We start from the raw sequence: 17,556 nt of genomic DNA on the forward strand, positions 1-17,556 counted from the left end.
TTATAATTATTAATACAAATATACTTATAAAGAAATACTTACAAACTTACCGAAAATAATAGGGGTTAAAGTATGAAATTGCCGATTTGTACTGAAAATCTAAATTGTTTATTTTTTAAATTTTTAACAAATTTATTTGATCAAAATAGTTGCCATTATTATCTATACATTGCTGCCATCTAATGGGAAGGTTATTAATGCCTTTGCGATAGAACTCCGACGATCTAGACTGCACAAACTGTGTGAAAGCATTTTGTACTGCCTCCTGGGAAGAAAACTTCTTGTCACGTAGATAATTGTCCAAATCACGAAAAAAATGGTAGTCCGTTGGAGCAAGGTCTGGTGAATACGGAGGATGACGAATGGTTTCTAACTGCAGTTCCTGAAGGGTCAAAATGGTTTCTCGTGCTGTGTGAGGTCTCGCGTTGTCGTGGAGCAATAATGGTGAAGGTCGATTCATGAGTCGGGGTTGTTTTACTGCTAGTTTTGTCAACATGGTTCGGAGTTCGGCACAATAGACATCTGCCGTTATTGCTTGACCAGATCGGAGAAAACTATAGTGAATAACACCATGCTGAGACCACCAAACAGTTACCATTACCTTTTTATTGGTAAGTTTTGCTTTAGGACACTGTTGTGGCATTTGACCTGGGGTCAGCCATTGCATTTTTCTTTTCCGGTTATCATAAAGAATCCACTTTTCATCACATGTTACAATTCGATCCAATATTCCTTCATTTCTGTACCGGTTCAACAAGGCAACACAAGTTTCAACACGCGTTTCTTTCTGCAGATCAGTCAAATCATGAGGCACCCATTTTTCGTATTTTTTTATTTTATTGATTTGACGCAAGTGAGTCAATATTGTGGGTAAGGTAACGTTAAACCATGCCGCTAATTCCTGGGTAGTTTGACTAGGATCGGCTTCCACTATCTCTCTTAATTCATCGTTATTCACCTGTGTGGGCGGTCTTCCTCGTGGCTCGTTCTTTAAGTCGAAATTTCCATCACGAAAGCGTTTAAACCAAAATCGCACGGTGCGTTCATTAGTAGACCCCTCTCCAAACGCAGCATTGATATTACGGGCTGTTTCTGCCGCGTTAGTTCCGCGTCGGAACTCGTATTCATAAATCACTCGAATTTTCGCAGTATCCATCTTTCTTGTCTAAATTGAATAACAAAAACAATTGAAAGTCGATATTCAAATGTTTCAAATTTAAAAAAAAATCACAGAAACCATTTGAAAAAAGTTTCATTCGAAAACCTCAAACCATGAAGATTCTATGAAAATTCAAAGAACCTATTGCAATAAAACGGCAATTTCATACTTTAACCCCTAATACATCATCTACTATATACACGTTTTTACCACACTAAGGACTAGCTTAATTTATTTAGGTTACGGCTGGAGGGCTTTGTGACGCCGTCCTCGTCGCACTGATCCGTCTGCCTCTGTGGTTTTGCAAATTCGAAGACAGGCACACGGGGATTACTTTTACTCTTAGCCGATTGCCGCCTCTCGAGTTTCGAAGTGGCAGGTCGGCTGGTAGAAGCGACTACAGCGGCGTATGCACGTGCAGGGGCTGACATTCACACGCGTCACGTTTCCGCCGGGGCGGAGTCGCGGGCAACAGGGCGTGGCGCATCACGCGCGACGGCAGCAGCGATCGGTGACGCAACCATTTGTGCCATTTCGACACTGCTGATGGATGCATTTTGCGCCCCACGACGCGTGTTTACATTAGAGACTTCTGGTGACCCACATACCGAAGCAGCGTTACTTAATAACGCAACGTGGGCACGCAGCTCACTTATGGTGTTATCTGAAGCCTCCAATCTACACTGCAACTCAGCCAGGCTTGACTTCAGGGAAATGATATCCTTCAGCAGCTTGGTAACAGGACGTGGTCGAACGTGACGGGGGGCAGTTTGTGCAGCTCCTTCCCCACGAATGTAGGCACGTCGTCCGGGTCAGTCTCCTTCAGGAGTGTGATAACATCCTGGAGACTCTCACGCCTCCATCTCTCAGGCGAGATCGCATCTGCTCAGCTTTGCCTAGGCTCTCGAACAACAGCATCTTGCCACTGCAAATCTCATCCTCGTTGAAGTTGGATTTGCAGATCTATACGATCTTGCACGCCAAAAGCTTATGGGCTATAAGTTGTTAGGAACCCATTGCTACTTACGCGCAGCGGCCTATGCCGCGCGAAACTCGAAATATAATAATTCTCACTGCGTATTGGACGCGTCCGTTTCCGAACGCGCACCGAATTGCAATTATGATGTGTTACTGTTTGTTTTTATGGAATTACTCTACTAGTTTGTTATAATTATTAATATAGAGATCGAACACTAAGAAAAATTCCTTCAATCTGTCAGGACACGAACCTGTCTGTATGCCAATCCGCCAACTAAGCTCTGTAGCTTAGTTGGCGGATCGAGTCAGCAGACCTTACGAATTTCTCTATGCGTTTGATACAGATCTTTGGGGTGCGTATAAATCTAGCGAATGCGCCTGTTTACGAAAGTCTCACGAGCTGCGCACGTGCATTAAGTAGTGCGGATCTGGGAGTCTACTCTCGATCTCCGTTCTGTTCGCGCGCCGTTCGTGCGCCACATATAGTAACACGTATTCAATTGCACGCAGCCCACGTGCATCGCGTTCTCGGCGCATTCGCCAGATCTGTACGCACGCTTATATATTTTGGTTATAACGGCTTTTTTGCCATGGCGCGACCTGTGAAAAATCTATAAAATTCTATACGTATGATTTGCACACCAATAAAGAATGCAGTGTGTTTATTCGAACTATGACTGGAAAAGGGTAAAATGAGAGACTCTATAACAAAATCTGATACAAGAGTGTTGGACACTCTAAACTTTCTCCGTTTATTTAGGAAGCAAGGTCCGTAAATCATATCGCACTAGTCGAGAATAAGCAATACTAGAGTGTTAAGGCGGCTTCCCACGGCCCGGACCAGATAGCCACTTCAGATGACTGTATGTGTAACCCAATTTAAGTGTGCTAATAAATAATAACAAATGTTGTTTTCAAATATATAGACTTGTTATTTGTTCACCCTCGAAATTGACGGACCTAAATCCCAAGGACCATGTAAAATATCTTAAGCTGTATATAATTTTTCTACGACAAATTATTTAGTGACTTTAAATCTTAATATAAGATCCTAATATAACTCGTTCTAGATCCTAAAATATTTCTGTTATTATTCACATAACACATTATGACATTGTACCAGCATGAAGCTATATCATCGTACGCTCCGCGTAGGAGCTGGTTGTTAAGTGGTTCGTTCGTTGTGACGCTTTTAAGAAGAGAAGTAGACTGTATGGAAAGGAATATCTGGAGCGGGACGGATCGTCATGTAGAAGGAGTTCTGAACAACTGTACTATACTATACTGACCTTAGTTGGGTTTTCTGCTCGTATGATGTTTTTGGCAGCGCTCTTCCTTTTCTTCCAGCAGACGTCCTAATTAGGGGTCTCCGGCAAATGCGGTGGAATGCGTGGTGTTATGTTGGCGCGTTAACGGTCAGAGGACACTACTAGCTACGATTATGATCACTTGATTTATCACCGCGCAGTGTTTAGTGGGTGGATGATGAGATAGATGCTGATGTAACTAGATGCTGATGTAATTACCAAAAATGTGACGCAGTGACTGTGCCCCTCACATCTTTGTGATATATAGGTTTAAGTGACACTGCAACTGTAATAAACATGTATGTATATCGCTTACCACCAGCACGACTTATTCGTTCTACCACTCGGTATCATAAAAAAAAGCATGTCTTTAAAAAATTGAAGTAATATATTAATGTCATACCCAACAGCTCTATTTAAGTAAATCGTGTCGATAATAAAGTCATCAAGTGAAAGTGATTAAGAGGGAGCATGCCAAAAAAATTTTGACGTTGGCTCTTCCCAAATTTGTGAAACAAATATATGCCAGAAGTTCGCGTGACATGCGACAGGAGATGTTGAATTTTGCGCATTAAAAGTACCAAATTCGTTTTAGCGGAATAACTCTAAAACTAAATGATCGCATGCATGTCACAGTTGTCGATCATGCATAAATATAATTAATTATCTAATTTTTGTCCTAATAACCTGTAGCATTTCGAGGATAAATCGAAAGAATGTGAAAATTAGAGGTCATTTCGTAATTTTTATCTATCGAGGAAACTTTATTGTTTTATGTTTCTTATCAATGTCTATGCTTGAATATATCGTGTAGTTACTCATACAATATTTTATTTTTTACTTTAAAGTGGATACACCCCTCTAAAATCAAATCGAAGATTAGGAATTTTTTCTCTGCTCCCTCTTAAACAAATATGATCAAAAGGAAAAAGAATAGATGAGGTGTTTGTTGGCGACATATCTGTTTCATACATATAGATCTTTATTACTTTATTTTTTTATGTAATTTTTATACTTGGAATTAGTTTTGTTTTTTGTATTTTGAATTACATTTTTGTTTCATTGTTTTTTTGGTTCGCTGTGAAGTGTGTTCAGTGTCTAATGTGTTTTGAATTTATTATAAATTTTCAATAAAATAAGTGTTTTTCCCTCTGCCGCTACTCAGTCCACTGCTCATTCTATCGTTTTTAGTGTTGATGAAGTGAAGTTCAACCGGCTTGGGCCGTACTACATACAATTTATTTCGCTTGTTTTCTTAATTCTATTGACCAATTCAATGTATTGGACTAATTATATTTTTGGCTTCGAAGAAGTCGGTTACCACTAAATTTATTAAAAATTTAATTTGTTGCGCTAACTAAAATTTGGAAAACGCAATGTTCTTTAGCATTTGTATTAATTAAATGTCACTAACAATAAATGTACCTAATCTAAATAAATGCCAAATTCAAAGTACTCTTTCTAAGCTCAATAAAATGTAGGCGGTAATAATGTTGTATGGACTTGCCTCAACGTTATTAAAACAATTATTGATACAAATGTCGAATAAATTCCTTCGATTCGGTTGGACTCGAATCAGCGTCAGCAGCTTCAACGTGGCTACGACTCTCACCAACTGAACTACGGATAGAGCGAGCAGATCTTACGAACTTCTGGATTCAAACTAAAAAAACTAAAAGTAAAATTGAGTTGATATGGCTTTTTTACCAAATTCTTTTTTTTTTTCAACAAACACTTTGTGTTTGTACTATCTTTGTATTATTAATAATAACAAATAGTGCAGTATTGTCATAAAAATGGCCAAACATTACATTACATTTATTTACTTTTATTAAATATTTTTTTAAATAATCCAATAAAAGTAAACAGTTAAGTCAGTAAAATGTAGACACAAAGCTTTCGACATGCTTAAAAAGCTTAAAAAGTCAGTATTTAACATAATCTTCACAGTATTAGCTTCATAAGAAATGGCTTAAAGAATTTTTATTACAAGTTCATACTTTTAATGCTGTTGTCTCAAATTAAATCATTAAAGGAGGATCTATTAAAGTAACTTTTTTTTAATTTGGAACTGTGCTCAACGTCTTTGCTCGACGACAAACGTATTCATTTTTTCGGATCTAAATCACACGAACTGACGAAAAAAATATTTTCATGACTAGTAATTACGTGTTTAATTTGGTAACTCCATGTTTTAAATAATTGTAGAGCTACAAAATCAAAAATCAATGGTCAAAATTAGTTCAGGACTAAATGCTTAAAAGTGTACGTCCGGCTGCTATACTACAAGATGTTTTGGGAACTTGGCCAGGTTCACTCGGAAATCTATTCATTTTTTGTTTTTAATATAAAGTTTTCTTTACTTTTTTAAAATAATATTCTTCAACAGAAATAAATTTTGAAATTATAACCTAGTAAACCTAAGAAAGAATACTATTATTCCTCTATTACCACACGATAATACAATGGTAACAATAGTCTTGTAAATGGCCATGTAATGACATCTGTATCAATATTGTTGAATGATACACAGTTGCCACTCAAAATCTAAAAGAACCCGAAAGTTGACAAAAGATTATAGATCAACACGGTCAATACATAATTGATTAAAATTTAATATTTATTTTTTAAATGTTTTTTATTTATACTTTGATACGCACAGACTTTTTAGCCAACCCAACGTAATAAAAATACTTGTACTTCTTGCGTGACTAGAAACCTCCATCTCAAGGAAAGCTTTTCACGATTCATTGCTTCTTTACGCTCGTTGGTTTCGGTTATAAATTTTTTCAGTATAGTATTTGTTTACTTTACATTTCTACGACAGTTAACTTTGTTTATTTTTTTTAGTTCCAGCTGGCATGACAAGATTGGAAGAGAACATTAATAGGAATGATACAGTTTAGTGGACATATGCTCGGGCTACTTCTCATCGGTCCACCGTCTGACAGGTAGGTAGTTGTCTTTTCATCATAGATTAATAAGACAAGTATAGTTGCTCCCACCTGTTCAGCGCATCAATGCCTACACTTCGCACGGAGTGTATTATTGTCATATTATTAGTTTAGATTTACTTACATAACGTAAATATAATTTGAAATAATTGAGTTGTTTATCACAGTATTCTCGTGCTAGTTTGAAGTTAGAATATTGAAGACCTTAGTTGAATGCAGTACTTACGTAGATATTGATATTTTTATACCAACTCCGCGGATAGCTATCTCGGTTATGGGAGTATGACAGGACAGTGGTACTTCATCGCAAATGCCAGCACAAAGATATTCCTTTTTTATTAATAAAAAATTATGTTAACCTCATTTTTCCAGATGTGGAAGAAAAATTGTTACAGTCTCCACCTGCGTCCTTAGTGGAGTGATTGGGATATCTAAAAGCTTTGTAACTTGCTACTAGGTGTACTGTTTGCTTTCCTTTCTGGAGTCAGCTATAGGAGATCTGTTTCACCCGCACTATTCTATTATGTACATACATACATACATATGTATATATTACATCCTGTTTAATATTCCACGTTCATGACAACCAAACCAATTAATGTAATCAAAATCTGTATCTTCATTAGTGTCTCCCAGAAGGTGAGATCACACACGCCACAATTGCAGCAACATAACAGCACCGTCTATGGAAACCGCTGTCACACTCTCATAATTGTGACGACTTGTTTTAACACATACCAGTGCCTACATAAAACAAATATATACTGTTATAATTATTAATACAAAGATCGAACACTCAGAATAAAATCCTTTGATCCGGCCGGATTCGCACCGACGTCTTCTAGCTTACCGTGGCAGACGCTATACCAACTAAGCCACGGAACGAACCAGCGGACCTCACGAATTTTTCTATGAGCTTACGTAGTGTGTTTGTATTTGGTTTTTCAGCGACTTTTTAGTCGTAGCGCCATCTATGAGAAAAAATTCAATTTTTCATATTGCATATCCTGCATTGGCAATTATACCTGTTCTCAGTGTGTAAAATAATATTATGTAGTTTACATTTTAATATTAATGTTTTAGTTTCTGCTGACTTAAAACTTAATAACTTATTTTTTGTGCTACTTGTGGATCTCCACAAACCTTTGTAATTAGCATTTTCACCAGTTACTCAACATTTATTTATTATTAAAAATTCGTTGTAAATCTTCCTAAAAATAAATAAATAAATAAATATACTGCCCAAAACCTGCCGCTATACCTTTTGCAATGGTTGATTAACAATTACCAATCCTGTGGCGGCGTAGTCGCTCTTTCCTTTCATTTCGTAAATTCGTTTTTTACAGCTCTCGAAATGGTAGCTCAAAAGAAAAGGCTTCTGTCGCAATTGCTATGCATCACTGGTTCTCCATTAGGCGGGATATTCCTTCCGTTATTTGCTAGGTTGGTGCGACACTGGTGGAATTTACTCAGAATCTTGTGCTTCTGCACTGTTCTTCATTGCTTAGGTATGCATATCTATTAGATGAGAGTCCTAGATGGTTCTTTGTTTAAACTTTCACGAATTTCACACATTATATGATTTTTTTATTCGGGACTTAATATTGTACAAATACATACTGAAGATCAAGTGCGCGTAGTTAGAAAAACTCACATGGCTAGAAGACGCTGACACCCGCCTCTTCAGTCCCTTCGAGACCAAGGACGTTGTAATCCGTCCGAAACGTCGAGGTAATTAAAATATGTTTTATACGTGATTAAGTCCCGAATTAAAAATCCTAGATGGTTGTTAAGCAAACAACGAAAAGAAGAAGCTACAGTCGTGATAGCAAACTGCAAAAGTAAACAGATCAGAATCTGGACGTGAAAAAAAAATAATTATTACAAGAACTGAAAAGAACTTTTTCATCAAGAATTTTGCTGAAAAGATTAAACATGTCTGATTTGATGGATATATATAAAAAATTAAATAAAATCCTAACTTCAATTCAAATAAACCCAACGCATGGCCGTAATTTCTTTTTTGAACCCACACATCATAGCCCCGCACTAGGGAAACCCTGTGTCGCGGGTGCCATGGACACACACATAAAACACCACACACAAAATTACCTACACCTAAACTAACGACATAATACAAATATTTCTCCCGGCCCGGAAATCGAACCCGGGACCTCTACGTGGCAGACCGGCATGGTAACCGTTCGACCACGAATATAGTTAAATAGGTAATTATTTGCTAGACGTTGTTATTATTATTTCCTTCACGGCGGCCACACTAGGCATGTGCCAGTGTCAATTTTATAAGAATAATATAAAAATTATGCTGACACGTCCTTGATGTGACACGAGTGAAAGCCCCAGTATTAATTTGTCACCAATGTCTCATTTTCAGACGTTAAAGAGATCAATGAAAATATTTTCTTTTTACCTCCTACACAAGAGTTATAAGTTTGAAGCCTTTATCTGTATTACCTACGTGTCTGTCTGGTGCGTCGTAGCTCCCAAACAAAGGGACAAATATCAAAGCAGTTCGAAGACTAATTTAATCGGGATAGTTCTCAACTATGTTTGATGAGCATCTGCTCTGCTATTTAAAGATCAACAGCTTTTCCAGTTAATATAGGCATTTCAGCTATAAAATCGATACCCCAATGAACACTACACCAAGTGTATTTTTGGTCATTTTCTGTTATTTTTGTAAACAGCCATATTATGCTCCCCGGATTTTGTGAAAAATAATAATAACAAACGAAAAAAAAATTCGGAAAAAACAAAAAAACTAATTCTGTGAAAAAAAAAAACAAAATAAAGTCAAAGTCAAAGATTATTTATTCCATAGGCAAAATAAATTTACACTTGAAAACGTCACATTTAAGCTACTGCTCGTTCACTACGCTGACCTCCCTGAGAAGAACGAGCAAGGAACTCTAGTTCAATTTGCACCAACATCAAGTTAATCTACACAAGTGAACTGTTTCTAACCTGCACCAGGAACTCTATGTATGCTTTATGCTAATTTTTGGGGCACTTCGGTGGTGCTGTTGCGCCACAAAAAATAAAAAGTACTTTCTACTGCAATCTCGTTTTGTGTTGCTTTTATCAATATATAAAAAGGTACATTTTTCATTACTTATGTCTTACAAAACTACAGTACAGGTATTCAGTATGACTGCAGGGTCGAATGATAAGAGAATAACTTGTAACAAAAAATGTGAAAAAATAATCTGTCACTAGTTTTATCATCCGATTTTATTCTCTGGTAAGCCATTTTATAAGTACGGAATAGTTCTCTATAAAAACAGAAGACTAAAATTTTCATTTTAGTAACTGACTTTAAGCTTACAAATTTACCCGAGGACATCGACGTTGTATTATAATTGGCACCCTTAGTGTATAATAAGGCCTCATCTGCAAAATGACAACTTTTCAGGAAAGACATTTAAAAATTCAATCAAGAAATCAGGAGATAACTTATTAATGTATCAATAGAAAAGTTATTATATATTAAAATTTCACATAATACGTAATTTGTTCGTATAGTTCGTATTGCTTTTATGAATTTCATGAGATAAGAGCACACGTGACTTTGTTATATCAAGAGTATGAATTACTGGCAACCGTATATAGCAAAGCTCTTATGCACAAAGTTTTCAGCCAGAAGGTATTTATATTGTAAACTAACCGGAACAATTTGGAAATCCTTTTTTTAGTTTTTTTTTTTTGTCACCTTTACATTTGACTTTTGTTCACAAGAAGTTTTAAAATCTAATTTACACGTAAATGTATGTAAATCCTTGGCAATAACGGACGCAGCTTAATATGGAATCTATCAATGATATATATACTTAGACATTTTAATATGCTAAATTATCTCTCTGGAACTTATGTCAGAGAACAAACAGACAGAGTTTGCCATACATTATACTTAGTTAACGGACCAAAATAAATTTTATATATATGATTTTTATTGATTATATGATTTTTTTTAAATTCTTGACAACAAACTCAGCTGTTAGAGGTAACTTCTTCTCATTTATTCTTCGTATTTTTAGCATGAGGCACAATTGTAAAAAAAAACAACATCTCTAAAATGTAACTGAGCTGCTATCCGCCACCGTTCTCCCTCTTTTTTCTCTCACTCACTCATTCCTCTCCTTCATTCTCGTCATTTACTTTGATCCTACCATTCCAATCCTAATTACACTAAATTGAGTTATGGCTGCCTTCGATATAAAATATTCTACAGCTATTTTCATACCGAGATAACTATGGTTATTGGATTGCAAATAACTATATTATTAGATAAACATTCTAATGAGTGGCCAAATAATTTGGGATTGTCTGTATTCAGCATTACGCTGTGCCATTCGACATTGTCTATTTGTTAAAATCGTGGCGCCTCTTGACAACCACAATACAATACTATACAAAAATTCTTTATTGTACACCAAAAAAGGAAACAAATACAAAACAATTAAATTAAAAATAAGCGGTAGTACAATGGGCGGTCTTATCGCTTTAAGCGATTTCTGCCAGACAACCTTTGGCTGGAAGTAATTATATAATTCACAGGAAAAAGACGGCGGTGTATGTAGAATTACTAATCAATAGATAAAAATTGATAAATAAATGCAAATATACATATACTTATAAATAAATAATAAAACCAATACATATATATGAATATCGTAAACTACTATATATTCTTATACCTATTAATATAAAATTTCTAAAACTTAATTTCAAAACATAAAAATACCTAAGCAGTCCAAGTCACACTAAATTAAGGTAGTGTTCTTTTACTATATTTTTGAATATATTCAATGATTTCGCTTGTTAAAAAAATAAAAAGGGTAAAGCGTTCCACAAACGAATAGCCTGAACAGTAAAGGACTTGTCGTAATACTGGGAGGTATGCAATGGCATCTTAAGTTGGAGAGTTGAAGAAGAGCGCAGAAGTCGGGGGTTGGATTGATGGGCGAATTCAAATCGCTCCTTAAGATAAGGTGGTGTGTGAGGAATGAATAAGATGCCATAAAGAAGATTACCACATGAACCACATACACATCTAACTTAGTTCAACGTCACATTATTCGAGACATTATTATTATTGCTACTAGCGCAATAACTACGGACCGAATACGTGATAATGGTTTAGTATCTGGCGACTACGGCGCTACAACTTACAAAAACGGTGCCACAGAGACCAATTTTAGCCTTATTTGAAAACTATATTTTCTTCTTTATGTCTTATGAACATAGACACATCATTTTAAACACACATTCCAATTGTAGCAAATAGAAATATATTTGTGACGCCTACGTTACTTTGTACAGGGAGAGCGTAAAAAAATAACGGTTAGTTAGCATAAATAAATGGTTAGTTAGCATGCTTGTACGATACGTCCGCTTACACCAATAGCTAGGTGTCGTAATGAGCCGTCATTACGACACCTAGCTATTGGCTGGGCCGCAGCGTACCTTTATTTTCTATACACCACATTTTTTTTTCAGATGATGTACTGGCCAGATCTACCTGCGATTACGTTAGGCGTGTGAGCCCTGATAGCAAGACTAGTGACCTTTTTCGTAATCGACGCAGCAGATGGTCCTCTTCCAGATACAGTTAAAGAAACCGAATTGGTTGGGATGACTCCTGTTATATCCATAGAACTACAATAATAAAATTTAATTAGAATACGAACACTCTAGTACGGTACCTATTATCGTTCGGATACGAGAACACTCAGAGGCTCCATGTATTGTCCTCACATAATCTCAGTACAGAGTACTAAAAACACCAACCTCAAAAGTACGTGGAATTACATATAATTACCAAGTTTTATTAAAATCGGTTACCGGAAAATGAGCAAACCCGGATTCATCCCCTAGTTCGCCACTATACGGGACTTGACACAGGAGATAATAAAAATCGGTTCTCAGTACTCAAAGTATATTGAGAGAGAAAAACCCCTTGAATTGGAGAATATTTGCTATTCTCCAATTCAAGGTGTTTTTCTCTCAACCATCAAAAATCAACCATTAAAATAATTGCTCCTTATAATAAAATTTAGGCGCTATTTATAAAAATGAATATTCATGCGTGAACAGCCACCCTTAGGATGGATGATTTTCTTCAAAGTTAAATGGGACCACTTTGGAGGTACCCTGGATTTAACGCGCAACGTACATACAAACAGAAAAAGTGAAAAAAAAACGTACTGTCGGCATTTGGGGACCGATTTTCATGATTCTTTTTTTGTTGGAACGAGGGTACCTCAGTAGTGGTTCCATTTAAATTTGAAGAAAATATTCTACCTCACAGGATGGCAAACTAGGAGATGAATTTGGACGCTTCAGACGCTAACTAACCACTTCTACTGTATTTATCGTTCTATGATGCCAACTTCTTGAGCTGTCCGCCATTTTCGGTTTATATGGTATAGTTGTGTCATTCTTTCGCGCAAATTCTCTAAAATCGTAGACAAATGCCTTATTGTGCTGTTTTGGAGTGCAAAAATGACAACTGCACCAAAAATATTACCCGTAGCAGTATTGGTAATCGGTAAGTCTTCTTTTGATAAATTTTCTGATTATCTATTACTTCAGATGTTACTAGTTGGTAGTCCAGCTACTGTCCACAAGAGGGCAGCATGTTGAATTAAATTTCAGTATAAAATCAAAACGTGATAACTTGCAATAAAGATATTGACTGAACTTTCAACGATATAGCGACTGGGTAAAGCTAATTATATTAACTATCCAGAATTTTGTTACATCTTTTTGAATTAGAAACTATGAATAATCATTATCAAGATTTCATAGTGTTAATCATTTTGCTTGTGTGCGTTTTGGCGACATTGGTTCCGATACTAATCGAGGCTTATGGCACTTCCATTGTTTTTTTCTTAAACTACGATAATAATCAATACAAGTACTAATTAAATTCGTTACGCTAACAATGGGCAGCTGCCAACTTAGGTACATATTATGAAAACAGATATTAAATTCAAAACAGTAATCACAAACCTACACATCACCAACTTTTGGCTCTATACGTAAGGTGGTGTTCCCACTATGTCGTGACGACAAATAGTCGTGCAGTTTACAGTGTCTTGGCTTGTATATTTAAATGAAGTTGTTCACATATAGAACAACACGATTAACTGACATTCACGAATTTTTTTTTGTCGTGATGACGACAGACTGTCGTGGTAATGGGAAGAGTTAGAACGACAGTCGTCTGACGATAAATAAAACATCACGATAAAAACGTGACGACAGATAGTCGCAGCTACTATTTTCGTCACGATTTATTTATCGTTGCCTGCGTACCCCGCGCCCTCGGCTCGCTTTGCACTAGCGTTGGGTCATAGCCAGAGACACAGGGTTTAAATCGGGTTAAAACCCATTAATGCCCGAAATAGAAGTCAAAAACTATTTACGAGTAAATATTTATTATAATTATTAATACAAAGATCGAACACTCAGAAAATATTCCTTCGATCCGGCCGGATTCGTACCGACGGCATACCGTGGCAGACGCTATACCAACTAAGACACGGTACGGACTAAATATTTGCTGTGAATTGAGTTCAAATTTAATTATACATATTATTACAAAGTATTCAATTCTCAAATAGTCCTAAAATTTTCTCTCATCACGTTTCAGATCATCTATGTACTAACGTTTGACATAATCCTAATGGAAATCTTTTTAATAACATTGGATGTACCCTAAACTTTCTTTTCTTCGTTTGTTTCCTCTTCCGCCTTTTAAAAAAGTAATACATTATTATAATTTCGTCTTCATCCATTTCACACTAGATCGAAAACGCATTACTGGCTTCCAAAAGAACATAGAAGCAACTGCAATGCATCAAACGATTTTGTCGTGCAAACGACAAGGCGGCTGCCGTGAAACGATAAATTGTCGTCACGATCTAGTGGGAACAGCTAGACACGTCAGTCGTTCAACGATAAATTAATCGTCCACGACACACGACACGTCCACCGACGCGACAATTGTCTGTCTTTCACGACCAAAAAAAAACAACGCTAACGCGCGTTCGTGAAACGCGTGATTGTATCGCTACACTTGCGAATTGCGATTTATAGGCGATTGCATCGATGCAAACGCGCGACTGCTTCGATACAAACGCGTGATTGCACCGATGCAATCGCCTTGTGTAACCGCCATGTGTAACCGCTCTTAATAACACAGTAATTATAGACCATAAAAGATACAACCAAACATTTTACACGTGAGCACTTCGCAACTATCGGAGTTTAATCGTAACGAGCAAACGCCTGTCTGCATAAAGCGAGCAATTTTCAATTTGTATCATCCAAGTTCGATTGCTCGTTTAATAATCTGTTCGTTCTGCGCACATTGTAGTAATTGCCGCTGTGGCGTGAATCCTTGCCCTGTGATTGCAGCGCAGTTATATCCGACGAGGTTCGAGTACAGAGTGCCGAACGCCCGCGCGTGTTCTAGCAATTTTCAATTTGGCTCGGCGCGCCACCTGCGGACTTGCAATATTAATCCGGGACCGCATGCGATTCGAATAGTACACTAGAAACGTTCCTTTTATGAATAAAACTTTCCAAATTAAATACCAATCTAATAGCGATTAAAAACCATCTGTGTAGGTAATAACCTGTTTGGACATCACAAAACATTGTTATTCAGTTATACCGAAAACCGTCACTAACAATTAGAATTTGCAAATGTTGCTATTTGAGTTCCAGCACTCGCTGTCATTGGAATATTTGTAGGAATAGAATATCTACGAATATATATAGTATTTAGCTCACGTAAACAATTTAGCGAACGTCACATTTCCTGCTAGTTTCTGGTTAAAATTCGGAAGTCACGGATAAACCTGCAATAGATGCATCTAGTGGTCGTATGAAGAATTCGCATCGCGTACCGGCGCAAATAGCTGCGGCAAATGTAACAACAGTTTTTAACTGCAACCGATCTGTAACTTCCGCCAGACTTGTCCGGCACTTTGATTGCGATTCGCAACAAAACTAACTTATTTGTACCTTTATTGAACTGTTGTGCATTTTGTGTAACGAAACAATATACAACTTAATTGATATTTTTTTATCACAAAATGGAACCTGTGGCAACAAGCAATTACGAAAAATCTAATCCCGACTTACGTCTTTGAGAACAGACAATAACTAGCATATAAATAACTAGGCTAATATTAAACATTTGTTTTTTTTATTTATTTATGTTCTGGAGGTCTACTCTCTTTCTTGAAAACGAAATTTCGTTAACGAACGAAATTTAAACGAAGTTTCGTCAATAACTTTAATTCTTTTTCGGTCGGATCATTTACAATTTTCGTGAACGACTAGAATGAATATTGTGTAGGTCTTTTTTGATGTCAACTACGATAAATTACGGTTTTTACTTTAACTTAAAATTAAAACAATTTTTTTGCTTTATTTTTAAATTTTACATTTAATACGTGGTTCATTAAGCATTTATTGTAATTCATTCATGCAGAAAATATAAAGAAGCAAATAAGAATATATTTTTGCCGTAATTAGCCGAGACGCTATAAAATACTCATTGTTATCCGATTTATTTGAAGAGTACCATTTCATGCAAATTATAGGTGGCAAAAGTATAACAACCAAAAATTTCCGTATATTAGAAGCTATATAAATTTGTTTTCTTTGTAAACTTATCGTACATAATATTTACAAATAAATATGAAAATGAAGGCATTTGAAGCTCTTGGCGAGATTCCTCGTAATCATTATCTCCTAAAAAAAAGCAAATATATAATGCAGTAAACTTATTTTATTTAGCACTTGCACAATCTTTATTTCCTTGGGTAGAACTATAATTTGTACATATTTTCCGAAATTTGCACTAACACTCTTGTTTTTCGGCCAACATACAGAGCGTGAGCTGAAGAAGCAGCTAATTCAGAGGCAACCTTCTTCAGTTGTCGAAACTAAAAATCCTACCTTTTGATTTTCTTAAATGTGAATTTTGTTAAAAATTTGATTGAAATACCTGCAACAATGCTTTCGTTGATCGAGGCTCTGCCTGTAGAACGTACAGAGCGTAGGAAAAACGGTCGTCACTGCTTTCGCGCTAGTGCAACCAACTACGTATAAATGTATATAAATCGAGTTGGGAGAAAATTAACTCCAAGCTGAAGAAGCAGCTAATTCAGAGGCAACCTTCTTAAGGCACATATCCAGCTCTCCAAGAGAAAGTTCAATTTTGAGAAGGGAGTTAATAGAACTCAAAATAGGTGTCGCGTACAGTACGGAAACAGGCATTAGAGTACACAAAAACTCTTCTTTCTTCGCCTACGCGTAAACGCCTACCAGTAAAACCCTTCATCCATCTCATACGATTTAACATGGTAGATGCAGAAGTGGTATGATCTATACTGTGACAGAAATCCTGCCAACACTGAGATTTAGCTTTGCGAATAAGGCGTTTCGCCTCTGTAATCCACAGCTGCAACATTTCAAAATTATCAGGTGTAGGATTTCACCTTTTTTTTTTTTTTTTTTTTTTATCTCTGGGAAACGCGTTACGCGTACCGCTCGGCTCGGGGGGAGCTGCGAGCGGTTATGTATGACTCCCGGGCTCTAGCCCGGTATACACACTAAAACCCAGCGGTTAACCCCCACCGCAATAGCGAGGCGCCCCTGGATCCGCTTACGCATACTACAGGAACGCCTCGACGGATGGTCCGCGTGAGCTTCAGAGAGTGCCCCGGGTCAACACAAAGGCACTCTCGCACTTGTGAGCACAGACTTGGAGATAGGGTCCAGGTGTAGGATTTCACCTGAACTGACTAAGCGCAAGTTGCCTTTCTGCAACCGCCTTAGATAGCAAAGGACTCCAATAACTTTTTAGTTTGACATACCGACTAGGATCTGTACATATTTTAACTAAAGGAATATTTTTATCCATTGCCCTTTGCATTAAGGCTAAAAAATATCATACATTGCCTGAACATTTTCACCTAAGAGAGACGTTTCATTATACAAGTGTTCCTCAAAAAATGTACGAAAACTTGACCAGTCGCCTCTTTGAAATTTAGCTTATTACTAAAATGACGTTTAGCGAGATAATTTAAAATAATTTTAATAATGAGGTGATCACTAC

This window comes from Hyposmocoma kahamanoa, unplaced genomic scaffold, assembly GCF_003589595.1.
Source record: "Hyposmocoma kahamanoa isolate Upper Pololo Valley unplaced genomic scaffold, ASM358959v1 87, whole genome shotgun sequence".
Lineage (NCBI taxonomy): Eukaryota > Metazoa > Arthropoda > Insecta > Lepidoptera > Cosmopterigidae > Hyposmocoma > Hyposmocoma kahamanoa.